Source organism: Vulpes lagopus, chromosome 4, assembly GCF_018345385.1.
Source record: "Vulpes lagopus strain Blue_001 chromosome 4, ASM1834538v1, whole genome shotgun sequence".
NCBI lineage: Eukaryota > Metazoa > Chordata > Mammalia > Carnivora > Canidae > Vulpes > Vulpes lagopus.
The window spans coordinates 41,251,141-41,258,911 of NC_054827.1; the positions used below are offsets into that span (position 1 = coordinate 41,251,141).

The 7,771-nt window shown below is 53.9% G+C and overlaps 1 long non-coding RNA gene across 2 annotated transcripts; it reads left to right on the plus strand.

The window, feature by feature from the left end:
• The first annotated feature begins 1,035 nt into the window (after window positions 1-1,035).
• On the plus strand, window positions 1,036-4,858 carry LOC121488940. 2 transcript variants are annotated; one of them, XR_005987221.1, is made up of 3 exons: window positions 1,036-1,478; window positions 1,912-4,570; window positions 4,717-4,858. It is a non-coding gene; the product is annotated as an uncharacterized LOC121488940 (long non-coding RNA). The 2 variants fall into 2 exon arrangements; XR_005987220.1 differs by having other exon boundaries at window positions 1,912-2,203; window positions 2,297-4,853.
• Window positions 4,859-7,771: the final 2,913 nt, after the last annotated feature.

A 7,771-nucleotide genomic window follows, 5' to 3' on the forward strand; every position in this document is an offset into this window, starting at 1 on the left:
GAGTTAATATTTGCAAAGGGCTCAGCGCAGAGCCTGGGAAATGGAAAGCCCGATGTGTTTGCTGTTCTCTCTGTCATCTGAGAGGCTGGGGTGGCAGGTGACAGGGAACACAGTGTGGTGTTGTGGGCAGCGGGGGCCAAGCCACCATCCTGAGTGTGCCAGGACCTCTTTGTACTCTCAGCAGTGTTGAGGACCCAAGGGACAGTTGTTCCTGGGGATTACACCTGTTGATATTTTTTCCCCATTAGAAATGACTGATTAGAACTCTCCTGTACTGGAAAATAAAACCGAGAACATTTAACAATATTTAGTAATTCATTTAAAAATAATGATATTATTATTCATTTAAAAATAAGGATGATATGTCCTTTCTGTTTTCATGTGAACATTTTACGGGAAATAGCTATATTTACATTTCTGTAAAGCTCTTTCAATCTCCCGAGCTCGGGAGCCCACGTCCTCAGCCCACTGCCTTTCGCCCCCAGGCTGACCTAACTGCACACCTGCACCTCTGGCCAGGTCTCCCAAGGGCCCTGGCGGTGGTGGCAGAGACAGCTTCCTATGCCCAGTTTGCTCATGCATCCGGCCCTGGGTCCTGCACCCGGTGCTGGGTCCTGCACCCGGTTCCGGTGGCCAAAGACTAAACGCTGCAGAGAGTTTATTGCCTCATCACCCCTAGACATAGTCCAGCCATCTGAGAACACCAGGACCTCACCCTGGTCAGTCCTTTGGCGGCCAGGAGATGGCCCTGTCGTGTCCCTGCCGATGCAGGGCCAGAGGCCATGGGAGCCACGGGCTTCAGATCCGTGAGTGCAGCACAGCTCACCCCAGGGCCTGCCGCGGCGCCGGAGCATCAGCCGGGCTGCTCTGAAGAAACAGAGCTCAGAGGAGATATAAACATAGACACATGCACAGTGGAGTGTGGGCTCATGTGACGGCAGAGGCTGGCAAGTCCCAGGAGTTGCACTGTGCGGGCAGCCCAGGTGGCTCAGCGGTTTAACACAGCCTTCAGCCCGGGGTGTGTTCCTAGAGTCTCAGGATCGAGTCCCATGTCGGGCTCCCTGCAGGTAGCCTGCTTCTCCCTCTGCCTGTGTCTCTGCCTCTCTTTCTGTGTCTCTCATGAATAAATAAATAAAATCTTTAAAAAAATAAAAAAGGAGCTGCACTGTGCAAGCTGAGAGCCAGGGGAACCACGGGGTAAGATGTCCCAGGCCGACGTCCCAGTTCGGAAACAGGCAGAGGGCAGATGCTCCCCCACCTGCTCTGTTCCATCCACACCTCCCGCTGATCGGTGAGGCCCACCTGCCCCAGGGGGAGGGCAACCTGCTTTTCTCAGTGTGCAGATTCAGACGCTCATCTCGTCCTGAAACACCCTTGTGGAGGACACCCGGAGCACTGTCTGACCAAACATCTGGGCACCTGAGGCTTGGCCATGTGATGCGTGAAGTTGACTGCCACACCTGCTGAAGGCTGTCCAGGTCTGTCCCCTTCCGGGCACACAGGGCAGAGGGCACAGAGCACCTGCTGGCTGGTAACGAATGCACAGCACGAAAGTGGCGGGAGAGCCCATCCCAGCAGCACCTCTGTCCTCAGTAGGTGGAGACATGTGGCCTGGCCCACCTCCCACTCTCCCCAACCACCATGTGGCCTGGAGATGGCCACACTCCTCCCGGGGCCCTTTTCCGCTGGTGGGGTTGGTGCTGGGCCCTCCATCCCTGAGCACAGCGTGTGTAGGTGCAGGGCTCAGAGACCTTCCTGTTCCCCCCACGCCGCCCCACCTGTGGAAACCAGAGCCCTCATCTGATTGTTTTCCCAACTCTCCCCAGAAATCTGCTTCGAAGCCGAACCAGCCACAGTCAGCGCAAATATTTTTTGTCTGTCCTGATGGAAAGACCATGTTTCGTTCTCCAGGTGCTGCCATTCATAGACCTGAGGCAAACGGCCTGTGCCGTCCTTCTGACTACATGACGATGGAGCCATCAAGGTCAGGGTGAGGGACCTGGACACCACACAGGGCAGCACAGCCCAGGGGGAGCCTCATCCCGGGTCACCCCGGGTCATCCTGGGTCACCCCGGAGTCCTTCTGGCCCATGATACCCATTTGCTTCTCCAGAAGCCTTGATTACAGGCTGGAAGTGTGAATAAAGTCTAAGCAGATACCAGTGTCAGTGGAGATAAACATCAAGCTTTATTGACTTAAGAGGTAAATATTGATGGAACTTAAATACCAAATCAATATTTACCTCAAGGGACAATACAGCCTGAAATTGAAGTTGGGCCATGTGTGCTCTTCCAGCACTTTAACTGCAGACTCCCGACGTCTTCATCAGGAGCGATGTGGTGAGAGATTCCTCGAGGCAGCAGCAGTGAGGGCGGCCGTGGGTCCCCACTCACCAGAAAGCCTAAGAGTCAGAATTCAAAACCTGCACCACCCATGCAGAGCAAACCAGGAAACTCATGGCTTAGGCTTTTCGCTGAGAGTCCACCTGAGGGAAGGTAGAAGCTAGAACGGCACCGAGGCTGCACCTGCCAGCCAGGGCCGGCCGGCGACAGCGGGCTGCGTGTGCTGTGCACCGCGAGGCGAGCAAGGTGCTGCCCCAGGCCTTGGCACGTGTGGCTCTCTCGGTGGCCCGGTGTGCTGGGGGGCCTGAGATGCTGCCGTGTGTCACACCTGCCCCCCCACCCAGCTCCTCAGCCACAGCGAAGCAGCGTCAGCTGGGATCACAGCAGTGCTGATGTCCGCTCAGAAAGAGAAGCTGTGGACGGCGTAGGGGCTTGAGAAGGGATGCTCAGGAAAGAGCTCTAAAGTGAATCTGCGGTTCTGTGCACAAAGTCCCCACTGTGACGGGGAAGAGGCTGACACTGGCAGGGCTGGGCCCCTCACTCCCTCGCGGAGCCCCTGAGGGTGTCACCGCCGGCCCCGCTCCACCCCCACCTGCCTGGGGCAGACCCGAGCCCGAAGCTCCTAGCCCCAGGGCACCGCTCTCAAGGCCACACATGGTTTCTGGCTGTAGGTCCAGCACATCGGTCACCAGAGGGGCTGCATTAGTTGGCCTAGGACAGCCCCAGGATGCTACAGGCACCCCCCCCCTGCTGTGAGCCTGCTCCCATAGGTGCACCTCCTGGAGTCCTTACAGTGTCAGTGAGGCCCCAGTACACAGGGGGTGCTCTGTGACCCAAGACTGCGCCTGCCATCCTGACAGATGTGGCCTTGCCCCAGAGGCCACACCGTGCACATTTCTGGTTCGCCCATGACTGGGTCACATCCCAAGTCTCCAGGCACGCTCCGAGCTCTCCAACGTCTGTGTGCAGCAGGTGCCCTCAGAGCTGCCGCATTTGGGCACAGGACCCCCACCTACTGGACAGCATCGCCAGTGTGCAGCCTGGCCTTGGTATTGCTCACGTCGCCGTGTGTCGGGCTCCCAGACAGGAGGCCTCCCAAAGCTTCAGGCGGCCCACCTCTCGGTCTGGGACTTCGGCCTGCTGTGCTGGGCTTCCGTGCCCCCCCCGAGACTCTCACTTCCCCTCCATTCTTTTTTTTTAAAAAGGGGGTCCAGGGGCGCCTGGGTGGGTCCATCGGTTGAGTGTCTGACTCTTGATTTCAACTCAGGTCGTGATCTCAGGACCATGAGTTCAATCCCCATGCTGGACTCCTGGTTGGTTATAGAGCCTACTCAAAAAAAATAAATACATAAAAATAAAAAAAGTGTGTCATAAAGGAATAAATCCCATCATACAAAGATGCACACAGTACAGGTACACCTAGGATAAAGTGAATCCTTCCTCCTCTGCTCCCCTCCTGGAAGTCAGCCTCATATGGCCATGGCCAACCATGGCCAATTTGCTGTGAGGACGCGTGCATGCAGAAATACAGCTAAACAAATGGTTATTACAGTTTCTTCAACTTTACGTAAAAGGCTTGTCTACGCACGCTGACCTATGACTTGTCTGTTGAATGGGACAAGACAACATGGATAAAACAGACCAACTGGGATCTCGTCCACGGCTGGACAGGGTCAGTGGCTGCAGCTCTCAAGCTTGGTCTCAGAACCCCCACGCACTCTTAAAAATCAAGGAGGAACCCAGAGAGTTTTCATTGAGCTGGATTACATCTGCTGACATTTACCACAGCAGAAATTAAAACCAAGAAATTAAGATAAACAAACCCATTTTAAAATAAAAATAAACCCATCACAGGTTAATATATGTAACATGTTTGTACGAAAAATAACTATTCCCAAACAGAGGCTTTTATCAAGAAGACTGGCACTGCCTTATACGGCGGTGGACGGCTGGATCCTCCTGTCTGCATCTGCCTGCTGCCCGCGGCAATATCCTGTAGCCACTGGAAATGAGGCAGAAAAGGGGAAATACCGTGTTCCTGTTATGAAAATAGCTTTGAGCTCCTGGACCCCCCAGCCCGGGAGAACCTCGAAGCTCCCCGGGGCCCCGGACCTCGCCGCCGCGATGGCAGCTCTCTGCATAAGAATGTCACGCGTGTTCCTAAGTATCTGTCTCTGTCGCTGAGCGTCACTGACTCTGATTTCGGAGCTCCCACGTCCAGGACATTGTGAGTGAGGCGGGGCCCTGTGCTCCCCGAGCTTCCCTCCGGTGGGGGCCACACATCCAAGCAGGCCAGCGGAGGGCTCGGGGGGAGCTGATTTTAGGTGGGGATAGATCCGATGGGGGGAAAACAGCAGATGAGCAGGAATCGAGGGTCTATTTTAAACTCCATGTTCAGGAGGGCACCTGGGAGGCTCCATCGGTGAAGCATCTGCCTTCGGCTCAGGTCATGATCTCAGGGTCCTGGGATAGAGCCCTGTGTTGGGCTCCCTGCTCAGCAGGGAGTCAGCTCCCCGCCCCCTGCCCACACCCCTGCTTGTGCTCTCCCTCTCTGTCAAATTAACAAATAAAATATTAAAAAAATAAACCCTGTGATCAAGGGAGGGCTGCCTGCTGATGTTGGGTCAGTGGGGGGAGCCCACAGTGGAGGGCAGAGCTGGGGTGGGTCCTGGGGTGGGTCCTGGGGGGGGAGCAGGCCTGGCCTGCATGGGGACCACGTGCCAGGGGGCGACCAGGGCAGAGCTCCTGCGTGTTATTCCACAGGAGACAGAGCTGTTTTGAGCAGCTCAGGCCACATGCCCAAATACCACGGGGTGGGGGCGCAAACAACAGAAATCTTCACGTCTTTGGGTAGCACTGGAGGCTGGCAGCCCCACGTCAAGATGCAGGCTGACAAGAGACCCTGAGGACGCCCCCGGCTTGCAGGTGGACACCTTCTCCCCGCCGTCCCCCGAGCGCTCACGTGGCCCCTCCCAGGTGTGCGGTGAAGGCAAAGAGTGCCGGCTCTCGGGTGTGTCTCCCACCAGGACACTAACCCTATCGGATCGGCCCCACCTCATGGCCTCCTGGACCCCTAACTACTTCCTGGGTCCAAATACAGCCAGGCTGGGGATTAGGGCTTGGACAGAGGACGCCTAGGGGGACATGTACATTCCAGCCATAACAGACATCAGGGAAGAGTTTGAGGCTGGGACTGGTGTCATCTGATTCGCAGTGAGAAACAAAGTCATCTGTTGGTCGGAACCTTCGGGAAGCGTGGGGCCAGGGAGGAAGCTTCAGCCACAGACTGTGCCAGAGGTGTCAGTGTGCGGCCTGGGGGGGGCGGGGTGGGGGAGTGGGCGCGGGGGTGACAGCGGAGGGTGGGAGTGAGCGGGTTCTGAGGTAGGGCTGAGGGGGTTGCTAATGCCTCCGGATGTGGATGGCCCCCGGGCCTGGCTCCGGGCACTGGTGGCAGCGCCAGGCAGGCTGCAGTGCACCTGCTCCCACCTGCTCCCACGTCTCGGATGGGAGCCTAGTGTGTGTGTAGGGCACATACACAGTTATGGGAAGAGTTTAAGGCAAGAGCAGGCACATTTACATTACAAGGGTGTTGCTAAGGTGCTATTCTGGGTCAAATGGCGTCCCCTCAAAACTCACACCTACCCCGATGCCTCTGAACGCGACCTCATTTGGAAATGGGGTTTTTGTAGATGGAACCGAGTTAAAATGAGGTCACAGTGGACTAGGGGGGCCCTAAATCCAATGACTGGCATTCTCCTAAGGGGAGAGAGACACACAGAGACACAGACACTCCCAGGAAGGAGCCTGACGCTGCAACACCTTGATCTTGGACTCCTGGCCTTCAGAATGGGGGTTGTTGTGGGCTTTCTTAGCGAGGCCCTTGGGAGGGTGCTGTGGCTGCCCCCCCAGAGCCAGTGTGTGGACCCCCGGGCTTCCTGCCAGCGCTAGCCATAAGCACTTGTAAACCTGCACGCCTATAATTCCCACACACTGACCCTTACAGGGTTGAGCAGTGTTTCCTGAGTTTATTGGACAATGATTTCATTGCCCCCTTCTGGAAATTGCCCGTTCGGATCTTTTGTCCGTTTTTCTTCTGGGTCATTTCTTAATTTGTAAACACTTACTATGTCTCTATGCCCACTCCAAGATGATAGTACATTTTCCTCTTTAGGATTTTAATCTTTGTAGCCTGTATTTCGTGTTTGGTTTCAATCCATCTGGAATAGACTAGGGGCGTGGTGTGAAGCAGCTCTCTATTTTATCTCCCAAAAGGAGGGCCAGTGTTTCCAATTCTGCTGATTGAACGGCCTGTCATAATCTCGCTGGGCGACTGGCAACAAAAGTCAAAGGGCACCAGTGTATTTAATTTTTTGTAGACCACAGTTTCCTCTATCTTGACCAGCTAAGTGGAAAACCGCCTAAGACTAGAATATATCGTGTCCTCCTCTCTGGGCTCCTTTTGTCAGCTGCTTTGCTGCATGACAAAGAAGCAGGGCCGGGTCCTTGGACTGGTGAACGGTCAGGAGTTGTCCGCCACTGGATGCTTATAAACACGTTCCGACCAAGTGGTCCTGGTCCCGGGGAGGGGGAAGCACTGAGCTGACCTCACAGCTTCGGGTTGTGCTCTGGGTCCACCTGTCATGGCAGCTGGGGGACCCACAGGACCTTTTGGGTCCTCATTGTCTCACATGTAAACTGGGGATAAAAATAATAATAGGAACGCCCAGGTGGTTGGGCGTCTGCCTTTGGCTCAGGTCGTGATCCCGGGGTCCTGGGATCGAGTCCCACATTGGGCTCTCTGCAGGGAGCCTACTTCTCTCTCTGCCTGTGTCTTTGCCTGTCTCTCTGTGTCTTTCATGAATAAATAAAATCTTTAAAAAATAATAATAATAACTCTAGTCACAGCTATTCCCATGGGACTACTGTGATACCATATGGGGAAAGCACCTAGCCCAGGGCCTGAGGGTTATATCACCTCTCATTCCTTGTTTTCTGTTCTAATTTTTTCTCACTTTTTCTTTGATTAGAAATTAACCAGCTTTTTGATTTATTCATAAATTCAGCTGTTATTCTATTTCAGATTTTTTTTTCTATTCTCTTTACTGGGTATTTTTTTCTGCTTTACTTGAGTGTATTATAGCTTACTCTCCCTAACTTTTTGAGCAAGATGGTGAATTAATTTAATTGCCTTTTTTCTACTGATATAAATATTCAAGTCTGTGACTTTGCTCTGTTTGTATTTCCACAAATTCTATCTAGTATTTCAATTATTACTATTTCCCAGAAATTCTGTAATTTTGCTTTCAATTTCGCTCTGACTCAAATATTGATCAACAGGGAATTGTAAAACTTCCAGGCCTGTGTTTGGTTTTGTGATTGTAGCAACCACTAGTGTTGCTACACTGTGGTTAGAACATCTTTTCTACGT